The sequence below is a fragment of the Stegodyphus dumicola genome, chromosome 10, assembly GCF_044657685.1.
Source record: "Stegodyphus dumicola isolate Sdum_Otavi_A_Nest chromosome 10, ASM4465768v1".
NCBI lineage: Eukaryota > Metazoa > Arthropoda > Arachnida > Araneae > Eresidae > Stegodyphus > Stegodyphus dumicola.
Window position 1 is genome coordinate 144545121 of NC_140777.1, and position 21204 is coordinate 144566324.

The 21204-nt window shown below is 32.1% G+C and overlaps 1 protein-coding gene across 5 annotated transcripts in view; it reads left to right on the forward strand.

Annotated features, from left to right (window-relative positions):
* Positions 1-4636: 4636 nt before the first annotated feature.
* LOC118193305 (uncharacterized) overlaps positions 4637-21204 on the forward strand; it is a 160132-nt gene continuing 143564 nt past the window's right edge. For 4 of the 5 annotated variants that reach the window (XR_015043572.1, XM_085825641.1, XM_085825643.1 and 1 more), the window contains exon 1: positions 4637-4772. The gene's annotated coding sequence lies outside the window, so the exon portion shown is untranslated. The remainder of the gene's footprint in view (positions 4773-21204) is intronic. The other variant, XM_085825642.1, reaches the window with a different exon arrangement.

Below are 21204 nucleotides of genomic sequence, written 5' to 3' on the forward strand. Positions count from 1 at the left end.
ATATTTAGAAATTTCCTGATGTGGGTTAAGACCTTTTTCTCATTAAAACTAATATTATTACAAATTTTTAACTAATAAATTTTTAATAAATACTTACAGAGTCTCTCTATATACTATTTGTAATTCCATTTATAAGCTTTTATGTGCTATTTTATGTGATGTTTTTGCTTAATCAACGATTTATTTCTGTAGTCTAAATTCTGGCCTCATAGAGGCTGGTTAATAAGGAATCTTCTGTATTGATTACTTAATTATTACTCATGTGAGAAAAGATATAATTTTTTATTGCTCATAATTATAAAATGCACCATGCTTATTTTAAGGTAGATAAAACATCACTATCGGTTCGATCTAAAAATAAATTTCTTGCCATAAATTTTGTAATAAAAATAAATTAAAATAAATGAATTAAATTAAAAGAAAAGAATAAAAAAATCTGAAAGGTTTCAGATTTTAAATTACGTCGAAAGGGGCGTTTTTTTTAAAGTCTTGTGTGTTACCTTTATTTATTAAATATCATGTTCATTACACTTAAACCATAAAATTCAGTTCAATAGCAATGTCGCAAAATAATTTTAAAATGAGCCTATCTTTAGAATTTACGATACACAGTTCCTCGCGCTGGAGATAAAAAGGTTTTTCCCCCCCGTAGAGTGTTGCCGTTGCTCGCTTTTAAATCGCTGATTTTGTTAATCAAATATTCGCTAAAGGTTTACAAAATATGAAATCGATAATAAAACAAATTCAAAATTTCAAATTTGGGCTTCCAGATGCCCATATTCGCAGTAGAATTACGTCATTCAAAATTGGATAGCTCTAAGAACTGTTGTTTTATCATAATGTGAGAAACATACATACATTTATGCAGATTCTTCATTATTTAATTTCTTCAAATATAATACAAGGCAATAGTATTTGGTGGTAAGGATTTGAAAATGATACGCCGTTTATAGGGTTCCGATGCAAAATCACAAAACGAAAACAATAGTTCTCCAGGGACAAAGCCCCTTTGAACTAAAAAGAAAAAAAAAATCTGAAAGGGTTGAGATTTTAACGATCACGCAAAAGGGTTTGTTAAAGTTTTTTGTGCTCTCGATGAGTTCGCAGTTTACCAATCTGCCGTTGTAGTCACTGATTCAAGCCCATTTCTTTTTGTCTTTAGATTTATAATTAAGCATCGTTTTAATGGCTCTTACGTTATATACAGTTCAACAAGAAAAATGAAAAAAATGTAGAGAGGCACATGTTTAAAGTTCTCGATGCAGCATTATGTGTTGGCTTCATTTTTCTATTTTTCTCTTTTCTCGGTTTATCATATTGATGTTCAAGTTTCTTAGTGAGATGGCTTGCATAACTTTTGTCTTTTCATTATTAAAGTTTTGTGTGTTAACCTTTTATTTATTAAATATCACGTTCTGTGCACGTACGCCACATAAAATTTAATTCGATGAAAAAATATTTAAGCACAATATAAATTAAGAATTTCCGATAAACAGGGTCGCATGATTGAGATAAAAATTTATTCTATGCACTACTCCACTACTCGCTTTCGAATCATTGAGTTTCTTAATCAAAAATTCATTTACGAAACATGAAATGGGTAAAACAAATTCAAAAATCAAAATTCGGTCTTCCAGGTGCACTTCCAGGTGTTCGGATGGAGGAATATGTTATCTAAAATTTGAGGGCTCTGGATACCGTCGTTACGCAAATTCTTCATTATCGAATTTCTTTAAAAATATTTCAGGGCGATAATATTGGTGGCAGCAGTTTGAAAGGTGATTCGCCACTTACAGTGAACGACTTAAAATCTCGTTTCAAGACTAATAGTCCTCAACACTTTTAGTTATTCAACGCAAAATGCCGTTTTGAGACTAATATCTCTAAAATTACATTAAATATCCCATGGAGCCATAATGCATTTTAAATTTGCGATCCAAACTCTTGTGCTAGCTCTGATTATGAGTGCGAATGATCCGATCATGCCAGGCGGTGATGCGTCACCGCCGGATAAGCTTTGTGTTTACTTAGGCTAATACTTTTGATAATAAAGACATAAAGACATCACAGGATTTTGACAATTCAATTAATATTTCAGTTTCACATGAGAAATATCTGGCCTTTTAGGTGCAGTTACGACTTTGGAACAACGCAGCTCCCCACTTAAAACGACCAAAATGACTTTTGGTGAACTTCGTCCCAGTTTCGAAACGGATGCTTACGCTGAAAAATTCGTCGAATACCACCAGAAGCTCAACGAAAGACTTCAGCTACTCCGGGATGAGTTTTATGAAAATTCGCATGCATGTAATCTCTTATACCCATCTAATGATGTTTATACTTCTAAAAGAGAAAAACATGAAATCACTGATAATACTGATGATAATGCTAATGTAAATGAAGGGTTCGTAAAACCCAACAAAACTATTAAAGCTACAAAAAGAGGTATAAATAGGAAAAATATCCTAAATTATATTTCTCTTAATAATAGATTTAGCAAATTAGTTTATGATTATACAAAAATATCTCAAAATATGTCAAGTAATGTTGTTAATAATGTGAATATATTTTCTTCTGTACAGCAACCAATTCAGACTCAGACTGTTGTACCAGCAGTTATGGTTAGATCACCAGAAAATGTTGTAGAGTCATTAGGTTAATTGGAAGCAGAAAAGATGAAAAATATGCAACCTCCTTCGCCGGAAATCGAACCGCGGACCTCTGGAATATCGACCCAGCGTGCAGAACCACTACACCACGAAGGACGCTAGGAAAGTGGGAGAAATACCTTATATACTCCCCTTTGTTCGGGCGCCACTCGTAGAGATATTAGGATTTTTTTGGAGGCAGAAAAGATGAAAAATATGCAACCTCCTTCGCCGGGAATCGAACCACGGAGCTCTGGAATACAGGCCCAGTGTGCAGAACCACTACACCACGAAGGACGCTTGGAAAGTGGGAGAAATACCTTATAATGTAACTTTTAAAGCTTCTTCCACGGCATCAAAGAAAAATGTTTTCAGACAACTTTCAAATTTAACCATGCTAATTAATAAAAATATTAAAAAATTCCATGATGGTCAGTCACCAATAGATAAAATGTACATCCTTTTCCTTATTTTTGAGAAAGCCAGCTGTTAATGCAAAATCATAATGGTAAATAGTAATTAATGCTTTTAAAATTTATTCTCTTGCTCTTGTTGAAAGTATTAACTTAAAATTAATTACTTATTGTTAAATTTTATTTACTTGTATCCATTACCCTTTCCCCACATTTTGGTATCCCTTCTAAATCGTGTGGCAATGAAAAGAGTTTCCTCTCCCGTATCCGCATGTGACCCAACTCTCACATATTCCAGCCAATTAGCTTTCATTTGGACAAAAGTCTCCTGCTCGACCAACAAGAAAGCTTTCTGCCTACTGATTTCATCTTCAAGGCCAGCTTCTCTTCAAACAAGCTTCCACTTCCACTTCTGAAGCATCACGTTGCATTGGCCTCTATGTTTTTCCTGCTGATAATCCTGAAATGCTAATAATTGCCTCCTGCAACCTTCAGTTTTTCAACTTTACTCCACTAAGAACTTTTCTTTTCATTATTAGTTCAACACTCGGAAAAAAAAAAAAAAACTGTTACTTAGATTGAAATAGGGGCTTTTTGTCTAGGCACACGTAGAAACGAACGTTTGTTCACAGATATGACTAATAGCCCATTCAGGCTAATAAATTTGAAATACTGTTTTATCTTTCTTTTGGCATTATTATCACACTTCGTTTTTAAATAGAATACTACTCTCATGTGCAAATGCTAGACAGTAACAAAAAATTGAAATAATTTCAGATGTGTTTCTCCTAAAGCTAAACAATACTGCTATTCACACGAAAAACTGAAGCAAATCACCATGTTCGCAACCTATTATAAGCCTATACTTCTAGACTTCTAATTAACACTTTTATTTTGTTCTTCAAATGCTTATTTAGTTCTTTAAAAACTTACCCTTGAACCTTAAAATATAGTATCAAACTAATTCAAGCTTAACAATGTCATTTTGGCTTTTTAGGAAGGAAAGCAAAATTTATCAATTTCAGAAAAGCATGTCTCAATTTTTTAATCTTGCAGTGCTTCATCAATCGCGTTAAAATATCTTACATTACTACATCTCTAACAAAAGTGAAAAAAAAATAATTAAACCTGTATATCTAAAATGCTGTTAACATAATTCTGCCTTATCTTACTTCTTTTTTATAGAATTTTGTGTGGATTTGATGAATAATGGAAAATAAATGGAGTTAAAAAAACTATCATTCTCAATATCATTGTGCTTTTCACTGACAAAATTAATGATGGATGCTTTCATCAGTGACATTTCACAGCATTATATGGGGCACTGTGACACTGCACACACACACGCACTCTTGTCACTCAGAGGAGGAAAAAAGTACCGTGCTATTCTCCTATTAAGGTTAAAAAAGCTGCTACAAGCAAAACAACGAAAGAAATAAAATTTATCCCTGCTTATATCAGCGCCATCTGTAGTCGAAAATAAGTATTATTATAAACGTTTTTTTAATGTGAGGTTGCCGTTGGTTACGGGAAAACACTAACTTGGAGTTTGGTGGCCCGAGAAAAGCATATTATAATACACCCAGCTGTTGTAAAAAGCAAATGTCCGTCTGGTTAGTGACTTGGATCTCGTGGACAAAAAGTAAAAGAAAATATTTTTTTCCTTTCTGAAGCAAGCTCGGCATTAGCTGAACCAGAAAGTATTTTTCAGGTAAGGGGGAAAAAAACCTCTCATTTAAAAGTTTTGACTGAAGGAATTTTGTGCAGCAATAAAGGGATTTTATGGTTTTCCGAGACTAAAAATACATAACTTTAATAACACTAAGAGAGAAGAAATAATTATACATTTATTTAAAGAATGATTTAATTTGTTATGAAATTTTTGTTTGATTCTGAGAAATGTGCGATATTTAAATAATCACATTCTGCAGTTTTAAGAAACAAAGTGTTAAATAATTTACCAAAGTTAGTGCCTTTATATGTTCATGTTTTCCTTTGCTATAGTTCTAATAAAGTTAAAAAATAAAAAGTTTCCGAAACAATGATTCTTACATTCATGTGCAAGTCTCCTTCTTGATTTTTATTGTTCTTGAAACAGCTATCTTGAAAGCTTAAAAATAAAATAAAACTAGCATTTCAAAGCTGCTAACTTGAAATACTACAAGTTATAGAATCCATAGGCAGAGTATAGGTAGAAATAAAAATTCTAGTTCATTTTTTTGGAGTAAAATTAAGTATGTACTTCATGCACTAGTTCAACATATTCTTATATTTTTAGATATTAGAATTTTAGTATAATTTGTCATTATTTAGCACAATGTTTGTCAACTTACGCACTCTCGACAAGCAATTTAAGTTTACTTTGGGACTACGAATCGCATAATATGTACTGTAGTGGCGGATAAATATAATTGGATAAATAATGTTTATCCAATTATTAATAAGTATTTATGCATATATATATCTTGGCATAATAAACATCAATCACTTCAACATTCTTTCAAATACATTAAAGTCCCGCTAACTCAACTCACGATTATTCGATATTCCACATAATTCAATGATTTTTTTTATCGTTATATGATTTCTGCTGGTCAGGCATAACACTACTCTTCAGATAAAGCTGTGGTTTATCAATAGCTGGAATGTAATAATTTCTAACTTTGCTTAGAGGATGCAAACAGTATACACGTATATTTTAATTACTATATCTCATGGATTTAGGTGTTGGACGAAATATTATGAATTGTGAATAGCCTATTCCTTCTTCGTAAAATGGGACATTTTTGATAACTCGTCACCCTCTCAATCTACATTAAGTCAAGTTTACATGTTTCTGTTATAACCTCTGTAAAGCAGTTCATAAGTTTGGTAGATCGGTCAATAATTACAGTACAAATTTATGTGTATGAATGTCTGCATGCTTCCGTATTGCGCTCAAAGATTTGTTACGGTATTATAATTTCTTAGATTTTGTCTCTTCCCCTTTCTACCAGCATTTCGTAGAACCTGCTTGACGAATCTGGTGACAGGTTTTGCTCTTTTCGTGGAAATTACAGTCTACACCATTCCTTCTCTCAAAGTGGCTGAAAAAAGTCAGCTAACCTTCATTCCCTTTCTGTTGCCAGCCTTCTTAGCAGGCTTACCTGGAGATTTATGGCTGTACTCTCTTGTAAACTAAACCTTTAGTTTATTTTGAGTAGAGTTTCTCAATTTTTATCCAGGCTTGCAGGTATTGTTTTATGTGTGCAAGTGAATATTCGGACCAGAAGACAAATTTGACACTGGAAATGAAATTGGATGCCTCAGGAGTTTGGACAAAGAGGGTATAATAAAAGTGCTAATAAAATAATTATTAATAAAGTATATATAATAATTTATTAATAAAATAAGTATTTATTAGTAATAATAAAATTCTCATGGATTTAGGTGTTGGACGAAATATTATGAATTGTGAATAGCCTATTCCTTCTTCGTAAAATGGGACATTTTTGATAACTTGTCACCCTCTCAATCTACATTAAGTCAAGTTTACATGTTTCTGTTATAACCTCTGTAAAGCAGTTCCAGATCGTCAGAAGTAGAAAAGTGTACATAAGTTTGGCAGATCGGTCAATAATTATAAATTTTGTCAATCTAACCGCTTGCTACCGGAAGGAAAAACAAACAAACAAACAACAACAACAAAAAAAAAAAAAAAAAAAAAAAAAAAAAAAAAAAAAAAAACATGGTCCGCATATTGTCCACTGGGAACCGATTGGCCATCTTCTGTTTATTGCATCTTTATTTCATAATTTTATTGTTTTCAGAATTTAGAAAATGAATTTTAAATCTTTTGCCTAAACTCATCTTCTGTGTTGACTCAATTTGTATTGTACTCAATTTTATATGACAGCACTACGTAGTTTCACAGCACTAATTATTGAATAAAACGTGTACAATTAAATTTGGGTAATCAGGGTACCTATTTTTAAGTCAGTTTTGTGTACAGTTCTGGGTATTTATTTATACTTCATTTAAATGCCAGCCAGTACTTAAATATTAAGTTAATAATGCAAATTGGTTATGAGGATATGAAAATTGATTTGAACAAGATCCATGCTCTGGCGAAGATTTTGTTCTTGAAATATAAGTAACGTGAGAAGAATACATGTTACTTAATCTGAAGCTTACAGAACTTTGATTCTCAATAGTGCGTTAGGTGCTCAAATATTTTAAATGTGTATAGATCTTGTACTTTTTTTAGTGTGTATTAGTATTATACAAAGGTAGAAGACTTTATTACCTCTAATGTTTTTATTTTAAACCTCAACCTAAAATTACTTCAGTCGTTTCGATGGACGATTTTTTTAACTGTAATATGATATTAAATTTTGAAATTAAATTTAATGATGCTACAAATATATTTCGAAAGGAAAATTAAAAGGTTTATTTAATATGATATTATTTAAATTTAGTTCCATAATATAAGACAATGGTTTACTTGCCTTTTCGGAAATTGTTTTACAATCTTATATGAAACATCATACATAAAGAAGTTTTTTCTTACCATCAAGGAAATAATTAAAAACTGCTTGAAATAAGAAATTCTTTTCAATCGCATCTGCAGTTGCTAATGATCTCAGTATTTTGCAAATTTTTTCACATCTTATGCTTTTTAATTTTACAATTATTTTCATAGCTTTTGTGTTTCTCTGGTTTGTGTTTCTCTGGTTCAAATGGGTTTCTCTTTTATGATTAACTAGCACGCTTAATATAACAGCATCTTTTACTATAATGAAAACTAACTCAGTATCATTTGCTCAATACGAGAGACAAATGCAATAAAATTAGCTTCGAGATTCACTTATATAACAAATCATAAGAAAATAATCATTTCTAAAACAGAATATATATGTAAGAGAATATATTTTCCCTGAGGATTGGTCATGTTTCATAAAGAATTACGTGATTAAAATTAAAAGCCAAAGTAATTCACGAAAGTAAAGCTTAAGCATGTACTTGGGAAACTAATCAAACTAATATATGCAGTCTCCTGTTGATTCTGTAATGGCTTTCTCATCTCTCCAGCTTCGTTTTCGCTTTTCTCCACTTCTGCTTATCCCTTAAACAATAATACCTTTATAACAACCAACTAGATCTGAGTGTATCAAGCATAGTTCAGCAGCATTTTTACGTTAATCGATCCCTCTCTGGGGTTTAATTTGATCAAAGTCTCCTACTTCTGGAACAAAAATAGAGATGTCTTTTGAATGTGACATTGTCTAAAAAGCTTAAAATGTTTTAGATACTTAATAAGCGCTAAATAAACATTTTTACTTCATCAAATTGTTAAATGCAGCTTATCATGGAGTACAGACAAAAAACGGTGGCTATTAAAATCTCGAAGTGTTTGTAGAAATGAACTTGAAACAAACGCTCAGGTTCTGCCCATGGCAATTGTTGAAAAAGGAAATTTTTGAAAGAAATTCTATTTTCAAATCGTGGATATCATTGTAAACATAGATTTATGCGATTATGGTTTTAGAATATTAGACTGGAGTTTATAATTCTAATCCCTTGGAACAGAGAAACTTGGACCAACAGACAACTTGCACTAAGATATGTGAAAGGACAACTTGTAAAGTTCTTAGGTTTGTCGAAGTAGGAAACAAATACCATAGCCGGGATACGAACACTGGATTCTCCAACTGCTATTGCTTCTACTAACATCACGAAAGCACGTGGTAAGAAAGGGAAAATAACTTACGTTCTTCCCACTTAAAGAGCGACTGGGGCAGGACAGTGACATAATCGCCAGATCCTAGTGGTAATGAATTATCTTCCACTATGTTATAGTTCGGGCGCTGCTATTTAGAATTTTTTCGACATCAGAAATCTGAAGAAATTCGCAATGCTCTCGCCGGGACTCGAACCACGGACCTCTCGAACACGTGCCGAGCGTGCTGACCGTTACACCACGAAGACATGGTGAGAAGGCGGGAGAAATACCTTATAAAATGAGTGAGTGGTTCCGTACAAGGTTAAGCAAACTATTATAAAGGAAAATTTTCATAACATCTCTCCGTAGGATTTACGGCAATAGATTATTTATATTTTTATAAAAGAATCTTCGAAAAACACGAAAATTCTATAATCTGTCATAATTTATTTATTCCTATGAACGTATTAAAATTAATTTTTAGTCAAAGGGGCAATTTTCCCAGAAGGACTATGAATTTCGTTTTGGCTTTTTGGTTTGATTTACTACAAGCGTTGTTTCCCTTTTTAAATAGTTGCCACCAAATATTATCGCCCTGTGTTATATTTAAAGAAATTAAATAATGAAGAATCTGCATAAATGTATGTATGTCTCTCTCACTGTGATAAAACAACGGTAGTTAGAGCCATCCAATTTTGAATAATGTAATCATCCTACGAATATGGGCATCTGGAAGCCCAAATTTGAAATTTGGAATTTATTTTATTATCGATTTCATATTTTGTAAAACTTTAACGAATTTTTGATTAATAAACTCAACTATTTCAAAGCTAGAATTGATAACACTGTGCGGAAAAAAATATTATTTCCAGCGCAGGAGACTATCTATCTGAAATTCTAAAGATATGCTCATTTTAAAATTATTTTGCAATATTGCTCTTGAACTGAATTTTATGGTTGAAGTGCGAAGTACATGATATTTAATAAATAAAGGTAACACACAAAATGTTAAAAAAATTCTCATTTGGATGTAATTTAAAATCTGAAACTTTTCGGATTTTTTTTATTATTTAAATTTGCTTTTAAACTAAATAACAAATGTCTGACGACAACTATAATATACATGTCCTAAAATTACTGCCTTAAATTCCAATCTGTTTCAGTTAGAATTCCAAGTACTCGAACTGGAGCAATTATTACTTAGTTATTTTTTATATTATAATGATTCGTTGCTGTAATAAGTCATTCTGAATAAGAAGCTTGAAAATTCGTTTGAAAACGCTGGTAAAAATACCGATTGTTTTACTTTTTTTAACGTTATTCATTCTTTATTGTAACTTTCAGCTTTTTGCCACTAGATCATACTATTTCACGGAAGGTTAACCATGCAAGGTGAACATCATGTAGACGAAGTACTGCAGATTAATAAAAGGTTTGGGATTTAAGAATGCGTGTTTTTAATGTAGAGAAAAAGCGCCCTTTTGAAATAAACGTTTTAAAATCAAAATTTAATTTATTGAACAAGTAAATGAGAAAAAATTAGATTTAATTTATAATCAAATGTCCTAGTAGGCGGGAAAGAGTACTTTAGAATATATTTTAAAGGAAACAAAGGTTTGACTATCAAAATCTATTATAAAGCATTGCAGACTGTAAATAATCGTGACCAGCTTTTAAACACTGCGATTTAAAGCAGTAGACTTCGCCTTTATAGTTTGTTTCATTACAATCTTACATTTCTTGCAAAGAAGTTAATACTAGAAGATTATTTAACGATTAGACTAATAATATTTAAAAAATAAATTGCATTAATATAAGCAAAGTGGAAATTTTATTTTGGTATGTGTGATTAATTTTAAGCATAATAAAGAAATAATTAGCACATATATTAATTTCTAACTAATAAAATAAATGTATAAATTTACAAATTCAGTGCAATGTTTTTTAATAATTAATGAATTCTCTTTAAATTTTAAATCATATAAATTGGTGTTTCTTGATTTTATGTATTTATTCCTACTCTAAAAATTCTGAGCAAAAAAGGAGCTATTAATTTCCTATCAATTCTTAACTTCAACTTACTACTTCCGGCCATAACGTAGTTTTAGAATCATGTCTGAATACATAATGAGGAAGAGCGGTATTTAACCGCGAAGTTCTTCGGTCTTAGTGAGAGATATACCAGGTATTCTGGATAGCACGTGTCCGCCTTTTTAGGCTATTACTCTCTCGTAAGCTATTATTATGCTAGGCCGGTATCCAGAGGTCCATGGTTCGATTCCCGGCGAGGCGATTGCTAATTTTTCATCTCTTCGACTTTTCGAATTAACTTAGTGTCTCTACAATGCGCGTTTACTAATAGAGGTATCGACTTAATTATCTCCTTTAAATGGCTTTCATTTTCACAGGATTCAGCTCTGTTGAGCATCTTATCTGGGATGTCATTTGAAAGTTTAATAACGCCCTAGTCTGAAGGTTGAAGTTTAGAAGCTGTATTTTCAGGAACAGTAATGCTTTTCAGAAGATATCAGAATAATGTGTGCGTGTACAGCACAGTTATCTATTATCTTCTGAAATTTTTTCAAACTTCTGTGTGAGAAAAATGTGTCTATCCCAAACGGAAGACTTTGAATAAACGAAGGTATGCTGAAGTTGCATTTCCATTTTCTATCAGCTAGTATTTGAGAAGAAACGCGCACTCATTTACATGATCTGTAGAGGATTATTTTTGTTAACTTTAAACAAACTCCTCTGAATCCGCATTGCGGACAAAGAGCTCTGGAAACAGTGTCTCACAGATACAAGGAACCGGCGGTAAAGCAATTTAGGTCAAGCATTTATATACCTGAACTATAGATAAGCCACAGTCCACAATAAGTTGAATGAATGAAATATAAACAGCTTTGATAGGTAGTAGTAGGTTATTCTGGCACTGAATCAGTCTTTCTCCAATCTCAGTTTTATAAGCAGTGGAAATGAGTTTGAATGCGAAGATGTTCTATTAATCAGCATATATTTGTTTTGGTTACAGGCAATTTAAACACAAAAGCGGCGGGTCTGTAGTTACTTAGAGTTTCGACAAGAATAGTTAAGATATCTTTATCAAATGCCTTATAGTTTTTTATCACCATGATTCATTGTCTTTTAAGTAATGTATAAAACATAATTTATATTTTAAATCTTAGAAATTTAATCTAGTCATTAATCAGAAGTTCAAAAAGACTACAAATGCTTAATAAAAATGATGTTTTTTAACATTGTATTTTAGGAGTCAAACTTGCATTCATATGAAAGAATACAACAGATAAAATTAAAACTGTTCGTGCTATATATAGTTTGTCATCTTGATTTAAATCCTAATTCGAAGTAGTTGATAGTTAATGCTTATTAAATTTTTATTACTTAGAAGCACATAAATAATGTAGTAAGAAAGGTGTAAAGACTAATGCCAGTTAATATGTCCTTAATTTGATATTGCAACTATTTACTTAATAAACTTTATAATAAATGCTATAGAAAAAAAAAGTGTATATATATATATATATATATATATAAGCAAATAATTCTGTAAAACTGTTTCATCTTAAAAGATGTTTCAAACTTTTCAGAAATAAATAATATTTTACAGCAGGTTTTCAAGTATATCATGATTCAAGGCTGATTGGTTATATTAGAGTGCTAATTAGGTATACTGTAGAAAAAGACTCTCTATCTAAAGTAAGTTTTTGTATTGCAAGTAAATGCAGAACTCTATTAAATTATTCTATGAATAGAAGTAATAAGCCTTTCTTACTCTAAAATACATCAACACTGATACATAAAATAACCTTTTCTGTTAAATAAAGTACTGAAAGAGCATAGGAGAAAGAGGCCTTTTACTTCTTGGTCATTGCCAAATTGGTCATGGAAAACTTGGAATTTTGCCAAAAGGTTCTTAAGGCAAAAGGTGACTCATATGCTCTAACTCCTTTTTATTCCTGTCACGTCCTTTCTCCCTTTTTAATCTTCTGTTCCTTATGATCTTGATTTCCAGAAATGAAAGCAAAAAGGTTAAAGACACAAAAATAAGTTTAGGACTTTAGCGCCACCTGTCAGACTTAAGCATGAACAGAATTCGGTCAAGGCCTTCTTAAGTTACCTAGAAGTCTGAAAGTAACTAAAACGGAGGGCTCAATGAAGCATTCTCTGCTTTTTCAAATTATCTCTTACAGGTTTTGTATTGTTGCCTGCGTGCGGGTTCGTTATGAGCTGAATGGACAGGTCCGATGAAAAATGAATAAAATTTATTATTATCACAACAAATAAAACAAAGTGCTTAAATTTACTCAGATATTCGCACAATATCCCAATATCTCACAGTAGTTATCTTTTAAACTACGGAAAACGTTCAATAGAACTAATTCAGAATAGTGAAAGCTAAAGCTTCACCGCGAATTCGCTACAGTAAGCAACAACAGTTTTCTAAACAAACTCATAAAAAACTACTGAATTGAGATGTTTTGCTCTTTTTATAAGCTTTTTAAATCACGCTCAAGCATATTCTGGCATTTTCCTCGATTTTTTCTGGAAAAGCAAAAGCTTGCAATTACGAGATATCTATCTATTAAATGCACGTGCTCCAGTATTTTTAATTTTTCTGGCGTAGCTTTCTCTCCAAATAAGTCGCGTGTAGCATTGCACTAGGAAATGAAACAATTTAATAACAATTCTATTAAAATAGAAAACTGAACAAATCAATACAAAAACCGTAACAGTATCATCGCTTCAAATTTTTAGACTCTTTAATCTCTTAAGTGCATTAAAAATTTGACTCTTTTCATACCTGTAAATGCACATACAGGAGGAAATCATAGTGTAGAACATATAAAGGGCCGGATAGAGAAAACAATTTCAAAAAAAGTTCCCACACATACCTTTCCCCCAACAAAATATACTACATATAACATAATAATACTACATATAATATATATATATATATAAATATATAAATATATATATATATTAAAAATTGTTTAAATGTTATTATCTCAAAGGCGCGGTATCCCAGAAGGGCTATTAATCTCAAAGCAACATTTTATGGCGTTTCACTATAAACGACGAATCACTTTTTGAATTGTTGCCGCCAAATATTACCACCCTGTATTGATATTTAAAGAAATTAACTAATGAAGAATCTGCATGAATGTATGTATGTTTCTCGCATTGTGGAAAAACGATGGTATTTAGCCCCATCAGAGTTTAGATAACGTAATCCTCTATCCAAACATGGGCCACTTGGACGTCCGAGTTTTTAATTTCGAATTTGTTTTATTATCTATTTTATATTTTTTAAAACTTTAACGAATTTTTGGTTAACAAACTCAACGATTTCAAAGTGAGCAATAGCAACACTGTATGAAAAAACATATATCTCCAGCGCGCGAGAGTGTCTATCGGGAATTATAAAAACAGGCTGTTTTTGAATGTTTTAAGCCCAAAGGAACATTAGCCCAAATAGTCTCGAAACGAGTACGTGTATGTAAATTGTATTAATGTTGTATGTAAATTGAAGATTTTTTAAATTCAGATTATTTTTTTGAAATCTTTTTCTTTAGATTTTATTCAAAAGCTGACATTATAGATCTTTTATTAAAAGCATGAAAGAGGTAAAGAGGCACAGAATACCTTAGTCCTTTAAAGAACATAAAGCTCTTTCAGGTTTCGTGAAAATTAGTTCAGTTTTCTCTCCAAATTAACTCCTCGCTAAGTTTATATTACGTTTAATTTTCAAATACTTTATCTTAAACTTTTAATAACTGATATCTGGAATAGCAGATTTAGGCTATTAGTAATTAAAGCTATTATTTTTAGCTTCCTCTCATACTTTAGATTTGCCCACCAGCGGCCGAGCGGTAAAGTCGCTGAACACTGGTAGTTCGGTCCGAGGTTCGAATCCCGCGAACGGGCTGCCTGGATGGGCGTTTTCGTGGTTTTCCCCATGTGTAACGTGTATACGAGCCAGTTTCCCTTAGAAAGTCCTCCACGAAGGCATTCCTCCTCTTAGGCAGATAGCCCTCGAGGCTTTGCCATAATCACACACACACACATACTTTAGATTTAATTTCTTTACTTTATACATAATTACCTTCGACACGACATCAAACTTGTCTGTGCTTTGTGTGGTCTGTAACAGAGTTATCTTTTTTAAGGAAAAGAGAGCATAACATGAATTCTAGAATAATATTTAATATTTTATTTCATTTATATTTGCAGGCGTCTAAATAATTAATAGTTACATCAGCACAATAAATGTGTAATGTTGCGCGCTCCCAACCTGCACGCAACAATAGTGGTAAATGCTATGAACTGGAAAGTATACAAAGTCTTGAGAAGGGTTTAAATACCTTTTTATTCAACTTTAGAAATTACAGATGCGTGCTCTTGACGCTCACAAACTACGCCGACCCGGCGGTAAAGTAAAAATAAGAAACTAAAAAATGAATAAGAACAAGTGACTACCTACGATGCTCTCTAAACGTAACTAACCTAACCGCGTTCTAAAATACCGCTGATAATTCAGCAAACTTCTGAATTTTACGTTGAAAGATTTAACTATCTACCGAGGCAAGCACACAGGCCGAAACGCGTGGTTCTTCAATTTCTAACTAGCCACCTACACGCTCGTGAAGCAAGAAAGCACACTTTCGAACTCGTTTCCCTTCTAATTAACTCAGAATTACTTCCGCTGAGCCCACCAGCGGCCGAGCGGTAAAGTCGCTGAACACTGGTAGTTCGGTCCGAGGTTCGAATCCCGCGAACGGGCTGGCTGCATGGGGGTTTTCGTGGTTTTCCCCATGTGTAACGTGTATACGAGCCAGTTTCCCTTAGAAAGTCCTCCACGAAGGCATCCCTCCTCTTAGGCAGATAGCCCTCGAGGCTTTGCCATAATCACACACATACATACATGCTAAACGAAATAAAATATAGAACTGATATACACGCCAAAAATATGCCGAATGAACTACCTCGAAGAATAAAAAAATAAATATGTTTTTGAATAAACTTTTGACATTCAGATTATTATAAACAGATCAGAAATCGAATTCTACAATTAAAGCGCTGGCAGCTATATAACTTAAATTTGTACGGGTAAACATAATTTAATGCCACCGTTCGGGATCGATTTCAGTGTTCCATGTTTCTTACTATTCGAGAAGCTGTTCAATATTCGAATTTAGATTCATAGAATACCCATCTTTTTCTTCATATGTATGCAGTTCATATACATGTAATAAAGATAGAATTTGATTCTTTACGAGTTTGGCGATTTCGATAACGAGATATATGTCTCCAGCAGTTTGATGACAAGAACACAAATAAGATAATATTAAATAATGCATGAAAAGTTTGTATAAAGAAAACATGAAAATAAAATTATACATTACTGATGTTTAAATAAATAGTATTGAGTCTTCTGTATATATATATATATATATATATATATTTAATGTGATAGTCATCAATAATTAACTCATTTTTTCGGAATGAGTTTCGATAAAACGTCAAATTATATTCAATTATTTATTTAGTTATAAACCTTTCAGTTACAAAATGATGCCAGCTATCTGTTTATTGACATGAAGAAGATAAAAAAGTAATAATTATGATATGGTATGAGGGACGCAACCCGACCCTCCTGGCAGACTTCACCTCGCCCTATGGCTTTTTTGCGGGCTGCGCCAGAGTAACCCAAAAACAGCACCTTCAACAGACATAAAGAACATAACTAAAAAACAAAATTCAGATTAAAATCCCTACTGCAAGCTTATTATGATTAATCCTCTCCATCATTTCTCTGAAAAATTTTTTCAGTCTTTTAAATTCCTATAACTATAATAATTAGAGTTATCAGGGGGAGAGGGGTAATAAGTAGAAAATTTATTTTGTACTATTGTATCAGTTCATAATATTATTATAGTATATTCGAAGCGCGGAATTACACAGAGCAGGTTTTGATTTAAATTTGTTAAAAGTAACTAGTTAGATAAAATACTGATAAATGAAGTTTTATTGGATAATGGCTCCTTTAGAACAGTAACAGAAAATTATTTTAAAAACGCATATTCAGTTATACCGCGGTACCGATAGTGGGCCACGTGGAAAGCTTGCATAAGGTTGTAGAGTCTTTTAGAACTCTTCCGAAACACGAAACTCAAGAAATTCATCTATGCCCTCGCGGAGATTCGAATTCTAGACCTTTAGATTACAGATTCCCAATTAAAGCGGTAAGGAAGAAGGTTGTTCCTTACATTTTCCCCCGCTTAAAGAGCGACTGAAAATAAGAGGACCCAGTCTCCAAATCGAGGTGGTAACGAATAATGCTCTTACGTATTTTAGTCCCAGCGACATTTTTAGAGTCTTTAAGTTTATTTTGGAGTTGAAAAAAATGTGAAAAATCATCAGTGCCCTTGTCGTTATTTGAATTCCAGATGTCGCGATTGCCATGCGGATGTGCTTCTAGTTACACCACCAATGTATGCATCAAGAAAAAAGAAAATTCTTTAGGAGATAAAAAAAAAAAAAAAAAAAAAAAAAAAAAAAAAAAAAAAAAAAAAAAAGAACGAACATTAAATGTTAATGTGAAAGCGAAAAAAATACTGTTAAGAAGACTGAATTTAGGATTTGCTTCTAGTGGTAAATCTAAGGTTAAAATAATATCATATAATCTTCGTGGTCAACAGCAAATATAAAGTTACAGACAGCATCAGCATCAACATTTCCCATTTCTACATCTCGTGGGTTTTTCCTATACTTCTAAATTTATTGACATAAACAGCACTGATACGTATGCGCTATTTCTATCTGAAAAATCTGTCACTGTTATGACAGCCTATTCAGAGTGCCATCAAAAACCACTCACAATGTGTTTTCTCCTACACTTACGACAAAAACTTGCTCACCACCTGAATGTACTGCGTGACAGCCGATTGACGAATAGAATATTTTTAAAACTTTTTGATGTAACTAAAACTTCAGAACTTCTGTCTTAATAGATTTTTCTTAAATGAGGAACTGCTTTTTACACCAAGCGTAAAAAGAAGTCTTAATTTTCTGTATTACCCTGTACTTGCTTCGCTGTATTTAAAATAATTGCCCTCCACAAATTCGTGAATATAACTCCTTAAATTAAAGCAGCTTTAAAATATTGTATAAAGAGTTTGATGAATTTAGAGTAATATTAATTGAACTTATGATTCCGAACATGAATAATTTTATAAATATTTTGTGTTAGATCAACGAGAGAAGAAGATAAACCAGAATCACTTATCAGTAAAAAATAAACAAATTTTCATTAATATTACACATGAAAACTCGTTTACAAAAGCTGTGTTTGAGAACGAGTTGCTATGCATATGATCCAGTTACAGTATTCATTTAAATTTTAAATTTCGCATATTTGTCTTATAGGCGTTTCCGTAAGGATGAATTGTGATATCGTTTGATCTAGTTATTTTATTGTCTGTACAGGAATTTATTTTCTTATGAAGGTTACATATGCTAAAAATACTCTCATGATTTTTCCGGTTGAAAGTTTCTAAATTCATGTCACGGAATTCTTATTCGCTTTGGATAATTCAACTCTCTTTTGGTCAATATTTTATCTTCCGCTCATCATATTAAAATTCATTTCCATGTAGCACTTATTTTTATTTTGAAAGACTGAAAGCAAGATAATATGCAAAGTTATCTTACATTTCAAAAAATAATTATATAGTTCTCAGTATACATATTTATCATATTGACTGAAATTTGTTTTGTTACATAATGCTGAAATAACTGGTTTTGGAAAAACAGACATAAAATATAGTGATGTGTATGCAGGACCTGATTCATATAAGAGCAAACGAAGCATGAACAATGGACTTCCAACTTAGGGAGCTTTAAAATCCTTCTGTAATATTCTCTATTATTAAATAATGAAGAATCTGTGTCTCTGTAGATAGTGTGTATATTTGCTTTTCACACTGTGGAAAAACGACGAACGTCGAGTCACAAAATTTTGAACACGCATAGTCCTGCCCCCAAATATATGCAATTCGAAGCCCGAATTTGCTTTTTAATATATTATGTTTTATGATAGATTAATAAAATTTTGTTGAACGAATTCAGCGTCTTAAAAGCAATGTGTTGCCATTTGGCAAAGAGTAAGCGTATTTATGTTTATAATTCAGTCAGAAAAACCCAGCGATTCAAAAGAAATATGTTGCTACCCAACAAAGCGAAAATACGTGTCTTTCAAATTTAATCAACAGACTCAGCGATTTAAAAGAAATGACATTGCCCCGAATAAAGATTTTTAATCTTCCATGCGCCAGTGTATTGCCATTCGCAAATTGTAAGATATTTAATTCTTCATTCAAATTTAATCTGTCTGTTACTGATTAGTAAACTAAGCGATTTAAAAGCAATACAATCAGTATCCTTCTCCATTATTAAGTACCAACTGGACACGTGAAAATTGCATTAGCTAAGTTCTATAGAGACATTCTGTTATTTTGATGCTCGAGACGTGAAAAATAAGCAATGCCCTCGACGGGACTCGAACCTGGACCTTTCGAATGCGACACTGAGTGTGCTACCGTTACACCACGAAGGCATGCAGAAAGGAGAGATAAAGTACCTTATATACTTCTGCTTCAATATGTTTTACTTTAAATTCTTTTATATATTGCTCATATAGTTTTTCATTGGCAAATTACAGACTTAAGTACGGCATTAAAAACTAAAGTACTACTTGCAAATAAACTAAGAGGGAGGAAAATGTATTATATATATATATATATATAAAGCACCTACAAGAACAAGCAAGAATCCTTATATATTCCCCCTTTTAAATGGCAATTGGAGATTAGGGGAACCAATTGCCAAATCATGGTGCTGAAGAATCCTCATCCACCACCTTTCAGTTCGGGCGCCACTGTAGAGACATTTAGAATTTTTTCGATGTCAGGAAACTGAAGAAATGAGCAATGCACTCGCAGCAAGAGGAATCTGGACCTCTTAAATACGTGCCGAGTGTGCTACCGTTACACCACGAAGGCATGCAGAAAGGAGGGAGAAAATACTTAAAATAATTACATATATTTCTTAAATCTTTCTTGATTATCATCTTAAAAGAAAAATTAATATAGCCTAAAATAGTCACAGCGTATAAAACAATTAGTATGACAAAGAAAAAATAATGGAATTTTTTATATTTTATTAAAATATTTAAAATTGTAAATATCGTTTTTCATTCTGGGATTTCTAAAGCAAAATTAGAAGCAAGAACAAAATTTTACATTTTATTTAATTTTTTTTTTATCTTTATTCAAAATTCAAACGTTGGGCAGTTGTCTTCCATTTTGGTCGCCAATAAAATCTGTCATGTGAATCATGTGATGAAATTTGCCGATTGCTGGTACAGTCAAGTACGCCTCGATTTGTAAAATAGCAGTAAATTGCACAGCCAATCGCTGCTCTTTTGCGACCACCATCATTTCAGCTCACAATGACATGTAAATAAGAGGGTCTTCTGATTATTAAGTTAATAAGGAACAGAAACTCTATTGCTTTGGTTTTATTTCTGTAGTCTAATTAGTTAAGGATTTGGAATAGAATCATTAGCAATATTTTAGGTTCTTCTCTTTATTATTGTTTCCCTCCATCCAAAATAACCCTGGTTTAAAAGGTACAAGATCATATTTTATAAAACATATAATAACCTGAAACTACAAAAATAAAATATAAAGGAAGGCAAAAAATATTGTTTTAAATGCCTTTAAATAAAAATTTAGTAAATTATTAGGTTATTTTACAAAATCATTTATACAAAGGTCGCTCAGAATGTAACACACATTCTATTGTAGTTCTGGTTATGACTGTGGTTTGCTTCCATCCGTTCTTCCTCATCCCTTAGAAATAAATGCTGTGAATTCTATTCAATTTAGGAATAAAATCACAGATTATTACCTAGTAACTTGCTATACTGAGGGCAAGATTGGTTTCGCATTTGTTGTTTTCGGAAATGGTTTTGAATTCGAGTACTTTCAGTTTAGAATTTGAGATGAATGCACGGGTTTTTATAGTTGAACTTTTGAGTTTAAACTTCGCCAACAAATATTTATAACTGAACAAAGTAGTTCTATTTCTTTTCATAGCGCTCACTTGTATTGATTCCTCTTCATCTTTTGAAACTCTGAAACGTATTTTTTCTTTTAATAATCGTCGAGATTCAAAGACAACTTATAAACTTGAAAGGTAAAAATATTTCGGTTGCTTTTGCATTTGTTCATGGACATATGAGTATCGCTGGGAAGGAAAGGGCTGATTTTATTGCAAAGAAACCAAGCGTGAAATTGACATTTCTATCAGTATCCCTAAATCCTTCTACAAGAAGATCATGAATGAAAGTATTGTGGAG